At 36.3% G+C, this 13,685-nt stretch overlaps 1 long non-coding RNA gene across 1 annotated transcript; it reads right to left on the bottom strand.

Annotated features, from left to right (window-relative positions):
- Positions 1 to 572: 572 nt before the first annotated feature.
- LOC117232649 lies at positions 573 to 2,556 on the bottom strand. The gene is made up of 2 exons (XR_004493164.1): positions 2,170 to 2,556; positions 573 to 887 (listed from the first exon to the last, which is right to left on the bottom strand). It is a non-coding gene; the product is annotated as an uncharacterized LOC117232649 (long non-coding RNA).
- Positions 2,557 to 13,685: the final 11,129 nt, after the last annotated feature.

Raw genomic sequence — 13,685 nt, forward strand, 5'->3', positions numbered from 1 at the left:
ATTCTTGATAATATCTACTTGGATGTTTTTTCAAACGAAAGAAAAGAAGATGATGACAATGCATCGGTGCTTTTAGTATAATTGTCTGTATATCAGACGTGTTGTGATCGCGATACCGTATACTTTCAATTAAGTTTTCTTTTCGTACAGAGATATTTTTAATCAAGATTGATTGTTAGCAGCAACTTTTAGTACACCATTTTCTTATATCTGTTAGGTTCACATTTTACGAATTATACTTTACTAAGCTGGTTCTTTTCGTGTTTCTTTTTGACGCTATCCAGCTATAATGGAATAGTACGTTCTAAAATAGTACGTTGCCAAAGAACTTTTAAAACGTCTGCTGGATCGTTACAATTTTTTTAATATTACCGAGACCTATCGAAATGTATGATCCCATGCTAAACGAAATTATGAATTCTATTCTGAAAATCATGCTTAACCTATTTTATTTCGAACCATTGAAGTGAATTAATATCCATTTTATTATATTATCTGCATCGAGAGGGGTTACCTAGCTAAATAGGTAAATAAGTCTAATAGGTAAAGATGTATGTATATATAACGCAATAGATGACAGATAATATGTATATAATAGTTGAAACTGACATAAATAGATGACAGACAGTATATGTTTTTGAAGTCATCCTTGTCTCCAGCCTTACCCGTGTTCCTTTGTCTTCCTAACCTCTTCTCCTCTAGTTTTCTAATTCGTACCTCTCTCTCGTTCCAGACTTTTTTTCGCTTTTCTTTCACTCTCTCCTCGTATTCTCACCCTTTATTTTCCCTTCTTCGTGTCACTTTGTATTTCCTCCTCCTTTTTCCCTTCGCGCTTCCCTTTTTCTCCAGAGCTCACCGTCCGCGTGTTACCTTCGCTCCGAACCAAACTGAAAAGTCGACAGACAGTATATAAATATGTATAATAGAAAAGAAGCGTAAAATAAGATTGGATATGTGAGTGTACGTATGAATGTGGATAAATGTGAATGCAAGGCAATAGAGGGGGTAACTGTAAACCAATTTTCTTTTATGGCTGATAGATTGAAAGTAAACTAGATTAGCTATAACTATAATACTATATTATCTTCATCAAATTATACTGTAATCTAAAATGTCAACTTTCATTATTTCGTCAGGAATATCCTTATCAATATTATATCAACAAGTTATCGGTTATAGCAGTGCCAATAATACTGTTAAAGTACTATTTTTGATACTCAATAAGTAAACGGTAGCAATCAATTAATTTCTTAATATAATTTCAATTAATCACTCGAAATTGTGATAGTTTACGTTCATCGTTTCATCCTAAAAAGGATACAGGGTTCACTTTCGTATACAGTTGTTCACATTAATAGGATTTAAGAGTAATACTCTATCAGTATTATGAAAAAATGCAACAGACCATAAATAAATAAAAGTTTTACCGCTATCTCGGAAAAAATGGCTGGCGATACTTCAACTAGAATATCGTGCACGAATATTTGTGTACGTTATTTGCGTTTTTTTAAATTTCATAACTCAGATGCATATAATCCTGTACAATTGGTATTTGTCTATTTTACTTCTTACTCCAACACTTGAATCAATATTTTGATAATCCTCGTTCCTAACAAAAGAAGGACAACATGAAACGAAAGGGCATAAATCGGTGTTCAATTTTATACGAAACATATTGCAGGCAGATGATACATTTTTAGACACGATCCAATCAGTAAGTGACAAATCTGAAATGTCTGCAACTGAAGTTTCATATATTATCTGAAAACGCGTATACGAGTATGTATATCGCTACAGATTGATAATATTATTAGAGACGCATAAATTTCACAGCCTACCGTCACTGAAATCGACAAGTTAAGATATCACGCTTGTAATAAATACATTAACAGCTGCATTTACCTCGAAGGATAACAAACAAACCTCCTATACAATTTTACGATACTACTAGATTAGAGACATCTGACAATAAGCTGACAAGACAGTGTCTACCACATTGCATCTATGTACAATACATTCCAGCAATGACGCGGCATTTTCGCGAAACAAACTATCATCCTGGTACGAATTTTATCGCATACCAGAAGAATCAGGGTAGAAGTAATGGCGGTGACGCAACGCGGAGAAAACGGCTTAGTCGCACTATTATTAAGCATTTTGCGTAATCACCCCTAACGTTGTCTCTGGCTGACTACGGAGTTTCCTTTGTCCCTGTCCCTAGGATTCCCATGCGCGTGATCGTGGTCGTGGTCGTGGTCGTGGCCGTGGTCGTCATAAGTGTGGTGGACAGGCACGGTTTGTCAGAACACGTTAAGCCCCGTCCTTCTCATTAATTACGTGCTCCGCTTCCTACCAGAAATAAACGTATTCCTCTTATTAATTCCGGCGTCAGCAATTAATCTTACACGACAATTAAATTGTTTACGGACAGAAAAGATGCACGTTCGTTGTCAAAATCATCGCGCAAATAAATGGAACGCTTCGTTCGGCAAGAGCTCCGGTTTCAACCACACCACCTCTTCATTCTTTCGTTCGTCGAAATTATAGCGGCGAATACTCGATCGTACTGCCTACCTCCGTCGCCCCTAGGTTCTTAATACATCCTTTTTGGGTTTATTTTTCGAGAAGTAGGGCTGTCTCTCGTTCCTCTTCCATCGTGTTTACTTTTGTAAGAACCTACGTATGTATATACATCACGTACGCTCGTTTGCTTTTTAAATATTAAATACGACAGAGGAGAGACGGAGCTTTTGAAATCGAGCGTGGCTTTAGGGATGAATAATTTTCACGTTATCTACTCCCTGTTCATTGGATTTGGAAGACGAGCGTGAGCGATTTTTGTACCATTCGAAAGAATATAGTTTGGAGTCGACTACGTCTTCGAATCTCACAAATTCGAATTTTCACAAATAACTCGATATATTATACACCTATCATAACCTGATTTGATTCAACCGTCTCAATGCCAACATACGCCCTCACAACTATTAGGTTTATTTTCCTCGAACGTGAAGTAAGGAAACCTCTTGGCAAGCGGCTAGGTAGAATGTAGAATGCTACAATATCGCTATAACTTGGAACCTAACCCAGGCACCGTGCCATGTATATCCTGATTTTCCTTTATTATGCATCTGCTTGGGCGATCCCAAAGAACCCTTCTAAAATCTTTCAGCCCCATAAACCGTAGCAGCAGCAGCAGCAGCAGCAGCAGTAGCGTTACTAGATATCTCTGTCCTGTTTCCCTCAAATTTTCACCTTTGTTCGCCACGAAATATTCCTCCATTCTCTTCGATCCGTGCTTATTCAGTTTCAAAGTCACGAATATTCGCGTCTGAGCGTAATAACCAGTCGTACGTCTTCTGCTGGAAAAATCGTCCAGATAAATAATAAGAATAACGTCTACGAATCCGTTTCGTCCGAAACGAAAGAGAGCGCAACTTCGCAAACTTCTCTCAGGCTGAATTATAGCTCGTATTATGCCTACCCTACGAAATGCTTACAAAGAAATGCAAATGGCAAGAGTTACGAGGGAAAAAGAATAAGCAGCCTCGAAAGCGGGCAGGCTACGAAAAAATATTCGTAGATCGGTTATAGACAAGTTAGAGGAGGGTCTGTCAGTCGCAGCTCTAACTCGTTGGTTGAGTGACTCACCGCGCGTGGAAAAAAGTGAACGTCCTATCGCCCTTTCTTTCCTTTTCCGCCTCTTACCATGGACAAGCGAGCGTAGTGTCGCGAAAAGGCAGAAAAGGCACGGCGCGCCTCGTATTTGTCACTGGGTGCTAAGGGGTTGTCGGCTTGTCGCCACATAACTCTCCGGATACCTTATACCTCACACGGCTGTTGCCTTAACTTCAACCCTCTAACTCTGCCTCGTCTTTTTCCTCGTCTAACTTGCGTCCTCCGCGTTGTCGCAAGTGTTTGTCTTTCTCGAATCTCCTCCCGCTTTTCACCGTTTCTCCTCTCTCTCTCTCTCTCTTTCTCTTTCTATTCTCTGTATTTCCTCTTTCGCCTAGGATCTCGGTGCGTCTTTTTCTTCCTTGACTCTCGCGACACGCGGTTCCAGAGCACAGCTGAAAATTTACATTCGACCCGGAATATCTCGCTCAGTGCCGGGCGAGCTGCAATTTGTTTCGTTCCGTCCTTCGTATGTACAGCCTGTTTTTAACCTGTTCGTGCTACAACCGATCCACCTTATGGAATATTTATGCGCCAGTTAGGCCCTCGCAGCGGAGGCAACAAATTGGCAGCCAGTCGTGTTCGAAGACGAACGAGATATTATGGTCAGTGATATTCTAAACTCCATGTGATTTGTTCATATGTAACGCGAATTTCCACTTTCAAACGTGTTATTCCGATTTATAGTTTCTTCGGGGCACGTGACTTTTTCCAACCAACAAACAAATTTTTAACGTTTTGTTTTAAAAGGCGAACATATCATATTTTCAATTCAAAAACTCTCTATATTCACTAAGCGGATCACGAATCGATACGTTTTATGCCCGATTCGCGCAAATCGGCGCAGACTTCGTAAGAATTTTCGCGGATTATTCAAAGCGATTAAAAAACTTGGTGATGTCAGTCAGATAGATTAAGATTGACTTGCAAAATTACAATCTGATTTCAGCGTATTCCAATAAATTGGATCTGGACATTTTCACCGAGCTGAATATCTTTGCCAGTTGAAATCCTTGACGTTTTGCGATCAATCTTCGCGCCAATCGAAATCCACCGAAAATCGTGCACCAACCAGCAGCCTGAGGGATGTACACGATATCTATATACATCATAAAGATTTCAGGAAATCGAAAATGACAAATTCGATGTACGTGGCTATTTCGTATTCGCACGTTTCGGGAAAGCGGTTGAATTTGCGCTCGGAATTGCGATTCGAGCCACTCTCGTTTCACGGACCACGAATATTCTGTTTGAATCGGATTCGACTTCGAGTAAACGCGTGTCGACTTTCCTTAATCCGGCTTGGGAAATTGTACGGCACTTTCACCAAGTGAAAAATATTTTTCGAGTTATTCATGCCGTAAAAGAGTGTAAGTTTTCTCTTCTTTGATCTTCTAGTCCTTTCGATTCCATGTTTCTGCGGTTCTTGCGATATTCTGCTGCAATCAACATCGAACAGGGAATAAAAGGAACAGGGGTACGAGACTTCGGCAACTATATTCCCTCGACATTTATTTCGATCTTCGGCAAACTTTCTTTACAATAAAAATTTCATTCGTTTTAAGTTGATCAAACAGCCCTTGCGTGGATCCTTTTTATCGGGAAACTTTTATGCCGGTAATATTTTTGAAATGAAACAGAGAAGCGGTCAAGAGAGGTTTCCAGAACTTTGTTTGAACAAAGAATCTTTCTCTTTATCTTTTTAATATTTTCTCGTACTTGGATCGTAGAAAGTCAGGAATACAGCGATGTAACGGGAATGTACTTATAGTGTCTGTTTCTGTCATGAAATGTTATTTCATATATAATATACAAATCATTTCTGTGTAATGCCTTTTTATAGTAAGATACGCAAATACCTGAAAGCTTGTAACAACTGTTATCGCAAATTGTATCTCATTTACTTCATTTGGCACTACACGAACCTATATATTGTACGTACTACGTTTTTCCTATTATAAGAAGAATGTTTAAAAACGCTTTTATTTTTATAGTCTTCAAATTGTTTAATTATTTCTCGTGAAAAGAATGTTCCAAACTTTGCGCTCTCTATGGACACAATCTTCTTTCTTTGTGGTCTTTGAAACTTGTGGAACAGTCTAATTTGAAAACCGCTTTTTCCTAAAATATACCAAGTGTGTTTTAAATCCTTCATCGAGGTTTCCGTTTAATTCGACTCAACAGTTTGAATAAACTCAACGATTAAAGTGTGCAAATCCTAGGTGTCAAGAACGATCCGGTCTTTATCCAGCAAGCGTCGAATCGCCGCCGATTATTGGTGAAACGTAAGGAAGAGGGTTCCTATAGTGAAAGGAAGTAGCTCAAACGAAGGAATATTTTACGAAGGAAAAATCGCGAAGTTGACAAGTGTTGGACATCGGGCGTGAAAAAGGGAGGTGGGAAGGTAGCTCGAGATTATGAGAGGAAAAACTTTCATAAAACATCCTTCGCACGACTAGTTTTCGTCGACTTGCGACCATTTTGAGCGTCTGCTAGGGAAGAATTTGAAAGCGTAGGACACAAGGATAGGTGGGTCGATAAGTACGTGGATATTACACGAGTTTGGGGACAGCCATCCCCTGCGAATTACGCTTCTCACTATTCAACTTTTAACTGCCTGCAGAAGAAAAAAGTCGCTCATCGGATCACGAGATTGGGGGATTGCTGCCAAGTGTGGTAAGTTGATTTTCAAGTATCACGTACCGTTGATGCTTTTGTCCTTAAACAATGCAAATTTTCATAGTAGATATGTTTAGGTTGCATTGAAATATTTTCACGAAATAGGATAATTTTCCCAGGCAGCTTTGATTTACGATTTAACATTATTCATTGATATTAACATAAGTATCGAGAAAAATATCGACGTCTGTAGTTACAAGTTAAGAAAGTCTCGATATATTTGCGTGCACAAAAGAAACAAAATATTATAACAGGAATACAAATATTCTTTTATAGCGTACATATTCATACGTATAGTTCTCAGATTTGAAGAAAAGTATGGCGAGCAACGGTTTGATTCTAAAAAGAGACAGCTATATGCAGCCCTTTTGAGAGAAAAGAAAATACGGGCCACTTGTGCAGCTTGGCCTAGCTTTCTTTCGGGATCGCTAAAATATTGACCGTCTTTTCCTATACGAGTTCTTACACACATTCGTATTTTCGACCAGAAAGGAAATTTCAAATTATGTTTGAAGTTAAACATTTCACGGACGTAGTTCGTATGACGTAAGCTCGTATTATTTCCAGAACATTGAAAGAAACAGGACATGTTTCTGCAAGCTCGATGCTTCTCCCTGAAACGACGAATGCCTGTGTACTGTACATACTTCTGCCTGAAGGTATCTTTTCTTATTCACCTGTGATCTCGAAATATATTTTTTATTTTTGGAATGATAATTGAACTGTAACTCGAATACACGAGATTTTTATTCGTAAGAACGATGGTTCGATGAACTTTTTATTATTCCATTTACGTGTTTATTTCGCGTTTGGCGGTAAATTAAACCTGTAAAACTATAGAGTTTAGAAATACTGTATCGATATACGATGTAATACGATAGCTAAGATCTAGAAATATTAAAAATGCTATATACATGCTGTATATTCTACTATATACTATATTATAATGTATATCTGCTTTGGAAAATGGTTCGCAAGTAGCATAATGTACTCATCGTGGATAAAAATAGCTAACGGGAGGATTATTTATCGTCAGAAGTATTTTTCTCGAATGATCGATGCCGGTTTTAATTTAAGGGCACGATCGATTGTTGTTTTTACGATGGGTATGTAAAGAAGAGTTGTAGCCTGTAATTTCATTAAATTCTTTGTTGCCTCTCCAAGACTCGCTTGCGCAACGAACGATTGATAAAGGCGTGGCCCTCGTATTAATTTTAATTAAGGGAAGCCTTCTTCGCTACCATCGACTGTAACTTATCGTACTTCTTTTCTGCAGCGAGTGTTTCTTTCGAACTCGCGAGAAATTGCCCCGGAGATTCATTTGGAGATTGTAAAGAAAATTTATCAAGTCCTTTATCTAATCCAAAAGTCTTGCCAGACATCTTATTCATTTTAGATATATATATAGATATGAAACATTGTAACATCGCTACACGCATGCACTCAAGTTTTGATCAACGTGTGGCAATTAACTTTTGTTTTAACATGTTTTAATAACATGTTATAACAAGGGTAGAATATGCAAAACAAATTCGAAAAAATTCAATTCGAAACTCGCTTTTCTACGTTTGTGTGAAATATATTATTCTATGTAAAATTGTATGCTTGCATTTTTTACAAATAAAGGAGTTACGTTAAATAATAATCTATTATTTACATCGACGATCTCAGATATTATAGAACGATAGTGCAAACTGCGCAATTACGATAAATAATAAAAATGCAACTACGGCGCATGATCTGTATGCGTGCATTAATGTTCCGATTTGATAAATATGCAAAAACGAATTGTGTTTCCGCAGCCGTATTATGAAAAGCAGATACAATTTCGAAGTGCTATTTCAAACACATGAAAAATATTTTCGAAGATTTATTTCATTCGACCGTGGACCTTGTTTAATAACAACAACAAAAAAAAAAAGAAACGTAGTTTATTGGTGGTACTGCAAACAACATACACCTAACCAATTGACACTGTCGTACTGGGGATTTTGGAGAATAATATGCATTTACTCGGTTTGTACAATCAACGGAGAATAAATTTTATACATGTTTTCCATTCAATATTTTTCGAATCATTCCGTCCAAATCCCTTTCATGTTTCTGTTTTATTCGCAATTTTATATTTACGCCATATCAAGGTATTTATTGGAAATCGCTTAAATTACAGAAAGGATTGTATCATTTAAATTTGATTCAGAAAAATTTTTCATATTACAGCTAAGGTTGAAATATTTTCGAAATAAATTTTTCGTAGGAATGTTGCATTGCAGACAGACTCAATAATGTCGTATAAAATAATGAAACGTATATATAGTAATAAAAAAAAAACGACGCTGCGTCTCAGAATAGTAGTCTCAATTCACTCAAAATTTTCTTAACTTCTCCTTCGACTCTCAAATGACTCAACCTTTCTTCAACTATTTACACAAAATTCTCTCGCTTCTTTTTATAAATCTCACGTATACAACATGCATTCTTGCCACATACAACAAAATTTTCACATAGTATCATGCATTCTACTGGTCTACTTGTATATTCTTCGAATCGCTTCTCACCTGCTACCGATACTCCAGTATAAACACTCGCCACGGTCTCATTGTCACAGTATCGTAAATTATTGCGGCTAAATATACGCTAAACTCTATATGTACTTATAAATTATATCCGCAAATTATTACATACAGTTGAAATGTTATAGATTCAAACAAATACGAGGGATAATCGTATACTCTGATCTTTCTATGCTCTGATGATTCTATGCATCTAATTATTTACAAAGATACCTCAATTTCATAAGAATCGTATTCAAAGTAAAAATCTTAAGAACGTGAAACACAGAAGAAATAAGTCAAAATAAAAGATTACAATCGACTTGCTATGTAATATGTATATATTGACTTGCTCATATACCCACTTGTGATTTTAAAAAAGAACTGCAGCTTAAAAATTTAATTTTCCGTTATTTAATTATCATTTCACGATATCTATGTTACAGCATTGAAAACATCCGTAGTATTTAAACGTTTCGAGTACGATATTGAACAGAAACTGAAATTACAAACAACACGAAATGGTTTTTTGAAAATCACCTACCACTGCGCCAGTAATACAATACTTTATCAAATATCAAACACGCTTTAAAACCTAATACCTCTCTATCCTACGTCTTTTTCTTTTTTGTTTTATCATGTCATCCTAGTGAATTAAAAAACACGACAGGTGGTAACGCAACGCAAGAACGTTGCAGAAGCTAAAGCCTTTCAGCAAGGGGTGCTTAGGCAATAGCTTATTTGATGTTTTAATAACGTTTCTAAGATGCGGCTTTACGAAGATAAGTTCGCGTAATTGTTTCCCTTTAACTGAGCAACTTCAAATTACTCGTTCACCATGCGTGTATCATCCGCCTTTGTCTCGGCATATTATAGTAGCGAGGATATTTTATTAGGAATATGAGCACAGGCTTTTATTGCGATATACATTGAATTATGACTGGAATTTGTGAGATTCCGCGAATTTTGCTTTTCGTAATTATTAGTACACGGGTTCACGGAAGTGTTCCAACGCTTGTAAATATCTTTTTATGAATATGTTACATTTATACAATTTCATGTCCAATATTGCGATTACCACTATGGGACTAAAATAAAAAATTTAATTAAACCAACTGAAATGAAAATGAACGAAGCTTCAGATTAATTAACACGTAATTTATTATTTCAAGATGTTACTGTTTATTTTTATTTCGAATAAAATTTTTCCAAGTTTGATTAGCAAATAAGATAGATATCACAAACACAGATGGATCATATTAGAACTAAGTTAGAAAAATATCATCGATACAGTTGCTGATCATTTTTACGATAAAGAATCGACCAATGTTCGCGACTACAGATAATATTTTAATGCAACAAAAGTCTCTCATTTGCTACTGGTATTTTCACAGTCTATTATCCTAGGCAGCTGTTCGTTTAACGATCTTCGAGAGACCATACTTCTAGGTCGTCAGCTTTACTGAATTCTCCTCTGCTCGTTTAGCAATGCAGAACGCTGGAAACTTTCCGAGCGATTTCTTTCGCGAACCGGAGTTTCGTTCGCGATCCCGCCGTGATTAAACAGAATCTCAAAGTTCGATGCGATGCTTGCTACCGTTGTTTCAGTTCAACAATACTTCTACGATGCTCGGTAATTAACACTACTTATTTCGTCTGTGTGAAACTATCGACGAGAGGCTTAAACAAGTTTTATGAACATCGATTCTGTCTTCAAAATTAGCGCGAATAATTGTAATCAACAATAATCTGCAAACATTTTTTGTTTCTCGAGTATTGTTTTATTCTTTTTATTCTTTTTATTCTTTTTAATATTGGATCAGATACGTGTAAATAAGGTAGATTTTAACGATATACAACTGAAATCTATCTCAGATATTTGTAAGACTAGAAAATAATTTGCAATATTTAAAATAATGAAAATAATTGCTTGAGTAACAAAATACCGACGGGATGCACAAAAATTTCGCAATATGTGTCGTTTTCCTAGCAGATTTGTATACAATATTCCAAGTGCGTTAACCATTTCGAGACAACGTTAAGTGACTCTGCCTAGTTCCGAGTGTTCTCCGAGAACTTTGGAATATTTCCTTCATAATTCTTCTACAACTATTTCCTCTTCACGTTTATTCTTTTTATGTAGTTTAACTTGGGGTTAGAATCGAGTTCGGATACACGTTGCAGTGGCTTAAGTAAATTACACATGCATCGACAGACGCGCCAAAGGGGATTATGCGATAGAAATTTTTCTCGGTGACACACGCAATTTTATTTTGGAGTAAAATGTTATTAGTGGACACCGAGAATTACGCGGTTCATTCCGGTTTTGCGTTTTACGATTCCAGAATGATATAATTTTGGAAATTTTAGTATTATAGGTCTTCACGAAAATGCTAGCAATGGGTGTTATTCTTCTAATAGTTAATCATCTTCTTTTCGCTTATAAATCTCTCTTTTTCAGTTTTCTTTAACATTAAAATAATCCTACATAATAAATAGTTGTTTTTTATTTTTGGTACTTATACTTTGCTTACTATAACACGATATAACATGTTAATTTATTAATTTTTACTAGCTTCTACCTTACATTTATTCAAAATAGAAAGCTACAAGATCAAAATTACTTTGATGTTCGAATATTTCCACGATCGACTATAATTATCGACTATAATCTCTGCCTTTTGATGATATACCGATTCAAACGTTTATTCTCTCGTATTTCGAAAAAGAATTATACCGACGTCGAATGAACGTATCCAGCTGGAAATCCTTTCAGCAGCCAGACGTCGTCAGAGTCTGACTTTATCGTTTTTGCAGCATCACCGACTTTTCGTTTAAGAAAAACGAGATAACGATGCGGTATATAGTATCGCAGCGATGTTTAATACTGCTCGTGGAATTTCGCTTTTTAAATGGTTTCTTCTCTTTCTCTTCTGCTCAAACTTTTTACGTGCCCGTCTGTGCATCATTTCGGTGGCCCCCGAATCATAAATTACGCCTTCTTTAAAAATTGAGACCAGACATCGTGGTAAAAAGTAAAAGTTTCGAGTACTACGGCTTTTCTTCGAGTCGCGCTTTACGCTTCGAAGTAGTACACGAAGGAAAGAAAATCTAATGCGCATCGTTCTTAAAGTAGCCGACGAAAATGTTTGAACGCTTACCATAGAAAATTTTTACGCATGTGTACATATATCGCGTGTAATATATTGTTTCTTTGATGACAATTAATCGATAATATTCTGAATTTGGTAAAAAAGATGGAACACGTGACTTATCACCTTTTTTCTCTCTAGTTTTCATATGCATATGCACGTGGCTGTCTTTGATGAAAACATTATTAATTCAGAAAAATTAGATATATCCATATTCATACAGCATAGTCAAATGATATAAGGGACTTTAAAAATATTTTCTGAAAGCGCCGACTTGTATAATCAACTAAATCAAAGGGATTTTTTTAATTTGAATAACATCACACTCGGATTCTACCAGCATCATTTTTAAATTGATGTTTGATGCAAAACAGTACCTACCATCTCAAGTTCATATTTTAAGTCTCACTTTTATGAAATACACAAAATAAAGCATTGTTATTGTTGAAATTATAAAATGATTATGTAAATTGCTTTTTCTGTACCTACATGAAAGTTACATGAAAGTAAAAGATAATAAGATCAGTGTCCTGAATAGTTTTACTTTAAACATTTATTTTAATTATTAATACGAGTGGCCGTAAAACCTTCCATTGCGTTATTTAAGTGAAACTGAAAAATTATAACATTTAAAGTTAAACGCACGGAGAGGTCGACTCAACAAGGTACATACTTTTATCGTGAATTATCCAAGAACATTAACTTTTAACGACAGCTTTCGTCTTAGACCTAGATAGTGAAACATAGATACGTATTAAGTTCAGCTAATAATTGTTAAAGTTTCAGAGTCGTTCCATTATTGTATCTACAGTTTCTATTATCTTATCAGTACAAGATTATGCAAAACACTTTACCTCTACAATTATACGAAGTAAAACTATTAAAGCATTTTCTTCGTATCGGAATACTGATTACGGTAGAAGATTCTCTTTGCAAAAGGAACTACTATAGAATTAAGTAAACCAACTGAAACTATCGTAGATAATCAACGACGAACAATATCAACGTCAATAATTTCGCAACGCTCTTTCAACATTTTCCCATAAGCTTGCTAACACTTATGAACAAGTGTGCACATCGTTACGTACACGCTGTATGAAATCATTACCTCTGAGGCATTACTTACATGTGTAATACTTACACTAATAACCGACAAATCCAATTATTCAACAACGTCTGTGTCATAAACGCGAAGAGGGCTGCTCGACACGGAGGCATCTTTTACGCATCTGGAGGTCTCGTAAATCCGCTAACATACGGAGCTTACTGTGAGAAAATCGTCGTAGCGTTTGGCCGTCGCGTCTTGTGTCACGGACGTTTATGACTTTCAGACTACTTTCACTGTGACATACCACGTTGTTCTCCCCAATGTGTACAAATAAACCGTATATATACATATAGAACCATACGTTCTACGTACAACCAATGTCGTACGTACAACCAATGTCGTACGTACAACCAATGTCGTACGTACAACCAATGTTGTACGTACTTACACGGATATACATATACATTCCCCTAGTACTTATGAACGGGAATGTATATGTATATCCGTGTAAGTACGTACAACCAATGTCGTACGTACAACCAATGTCGTGCGTACAACCAATGTCGTACGTACAACCAA

Source organism: Bombus vosnesenskii, unplaced genomic scaffold (assembly GCF_011952255.1).
Source record: "Bombus vosnesenskii isolate JDL3184/JDL3185 unplaced genomic scaffold, Bvos_JDL3184-5_v1.1 scf7180000013289, whole genome shotgun sequence".
In the NCBI taxonomy this organism is placed as follows: domain Eukaryota; kingdom Metazoa; phylum Arthropoda; class Insecta; order Hymenoptera; family Apidae; genus Bombus; species Bombus vosnesenskii.